Genomic DNA, 2,584 nt, shown 5'->3' with positions numbered 1-2,584 from the left:
GAGGGAGGGAGAGAGAGAGACAGAGACAGAGAGAGAGAGAGGGAGAGAGACAGAGAGAGGGAGAGAGAGAGAGAGAGAAGGTCAGGGCAGGAGTCGGGGTCTGAAGGAAAGGTCACTCTTATTAAAACTTCAGCTCTGTGACTGGTGGTGGGGGTGAAGTGGGAGACACAGGTCGGCGGAGGAGACGCTGTAATTACGCCTCGTCTCGGTGGACTGATGTGCAAACAGCTGCTTCGCCACAGCTGTCAGGACTGAAGGCTGACGTGACGCCGACAGTCTCCCAGTGAAACTCTCCTCCGGGCCGCCGAGAGCCGTTTGAGCAGTTTGTTATTTTTCATAAGCGCTTTGAAAAAACACACTCGAGGAGGCAATTCTAACTTTCCGAGGAGATAATTACCCAGAGATGTGATTTAGTTTGAGAGTCTGTCTGATGAGTAAAACACACAGATGGAGAGGCCCACAATTATCTCCATACATACTCCACTGGATGGAGCTTACAGGTGCATCACACAGCAGCTTCTCTCTGCTCTCTGAACCAAAGTCCAAGTGTTGTCTGATATTAAACTCATGGTTCCTGTAGTGAGTTCACCTAATTTAATTCAAGACTATGACCTTTTTAATACCTCAGAGAAAAACTATTTCATATCTATTTCACAGTCATAAAACTAAATGAATCTCTGCTGGTTTTCATTTTTACACTTTTACTTTCTTGTCATTACGTCCCACCAGTAAAGAACAATAACTGCTAATAACATCATTAATTCATTCATTAAAAGTCCCACACTGAGATGTCCGTGTGTAGTGTGATTATAGATCAGCTCTAGCTTCTATATTAATACTGTGAAAGTATCAAAGCCTCAGTCCACAGAGAAATGCACACAGCCTGTATTCAGAAACTGAGCCTTAAAACCAGCCGTCAGGACTTCTGGAACTTTGTGATGTCACAACAAAGCAGTCACCAAGCCCCGCCCACCGGCAAAAACGACACTGAGATGGTTTTTGGTTCTTAAAAACCACAAATATATCTTCTTATGGATCAACGCTTCAAATAAAACACAGGAGAAGAAGAAAATGTGGAGCTTTAAAATGGGATGGAAGAATAAAAAATGATTCATAAGGAGGTAAATTGCTGAGCAAACTGGGTCAAAGCCGCTTCAGTTTTTAAACCGTGGACAAACACGATGATCGCATCAGCACACAGTCCTGCAGCGAGGCTTCAGCAGGAGGAGCTGCTGCTGTAAAGCTTCCAGCTTTAATGCTCGTCCATTTAGAGGAGAACCCCTCCGGAGTCATTTACAGTAAAGATATGACACTAACGATGACGGCCTCTCAGCGCAGTTAGAAGCAGCTTTCAGCCCGAGGTGACAGCGTCTCAATGAGGAGGGAAAAAACACATCACAATCAATGAGCGGAGGGGACGGGCCTTTAACGCTGCCTCCTGGTTTAACTGGCTGTTTACTTACAAAACACACACGTCATTTCGTCATTCAGCTCCACTACTGGTCAAAAGGTTTATTCCTTATGGAGCAGAAGTCCAGGGAATAAACGTAAATGGTCAAAGGTCAGGTGGATTTCTATTGTAGAAAGAAACGTCACGACTTCAGCTCCTGGATGAGTCACAAATCTAGATCAGTGGTTCCCAACCTGTGGGCCGAGAAGGTATTACAGGTGGGCCGATAAATATCATTTACAAAACAAGTTAAAAAAGTTTAGGTGAGAAGAAGATATATATATATATATATATTATACTGTATGTAAATGATGTTTTTAAATGTTTTACGGATTATTTGGCCTCTGTGTTGTTACGGATGTGGGCCGTGAGTTGGAAGAGGTCGGGAACAACTGGTTCTAGATTCAATTTAATTCAACTAAAAAGATTTCATGATTCCTTGTTTTTTTTAAATCTCCAGCTGCTGATTTCTTCTAACCTCTAAATTAATTTTAAAAACTGAGTCGTTCTAAAACCTCTGACCGATAGTGAACAGCTGGTTCTTCCTCCAGTTACTGAAACCTTCTCTTCACTGTGTGCACCAGTGAAACCAGCTGTGTGGCAGGACGTGGCTGCAGCACCTCCACACTTCCTCCTCTCCTGCTCCATCAGCCAGCAGGGAGGAGCCATATGAAGCTGTCTGCGTTTATCTGCCGTGTTTACCCAGTTATCTGCTCTGCTCTCAAAGGGCGGCGGCGCTCGCAGACCGCCTCAGATCTACCTGCGCTCCCGTGAGTGTGAAACAGCAGCTTGTGTGCAAAGCGAGCTCCAAACCCCCACCCCCCCCACCCCCCCGTGGAAATCCCTTTAAATGGAGCTCACGTGCATTTCCTTGAAAGTTTTCTCCACCGCGCCGAGCCGTGTGATAGGACTCTGCGCAAGAACCCGAGCACTTGCCGGTTCAGCGATAACAGAATTAAACGATAAAGGAATTAGTTCTGGAAGAAGAGGAGAGATGAAGATACAGAGCGGGCTGGGAGGAGCTCGGGGAAGGCGCAGCTTTGAGAAAAGCTGGAGGTAGCAGCAAGTGTGAAATCTTAATCTCATCTCTTTGCCTCCATATATACAGTACAGCACTGCACTCACTCTCTGCAC

General features: G+C 45.4%; 1 protein-coding gene across 7 annotated transcripts in view; it reads right to left on the bottom strand.

Moving 5' to 3' along the window:
• The window catches only part of caska (calcium/calmodulin-dependent serine protein kinase a), a 108,682-nt gene that overhangs the window by 55,911 nt on the left and 50,187 nt on the right, over nt 1–2,584 (bottom strand). The window lies entirely within an intron of this gene.

The sequence above is a fragment of the Seriola lalandi genome, unplaced genomic scaffold (assembly GCF_002814215.2).
Source record: "Seriola lalandi dorsalis isolate HSWRI2012SDOR001 ecotype SW California unplaced genomic scaffold, Sedor1 jcf7180002054936, whole genome shotgun sequence".
Classification (NCBI taxonomy): Eukaryota; Metazoa; Chordata; class Actinopteri; order Carangiformes; family Carangidae; genus Seriola; species Seriola lalandi.
Note: the sequence above shows the minus strand (reverse complement) of the source record. Positions and strands in the feature narration are given on the sequence as shown.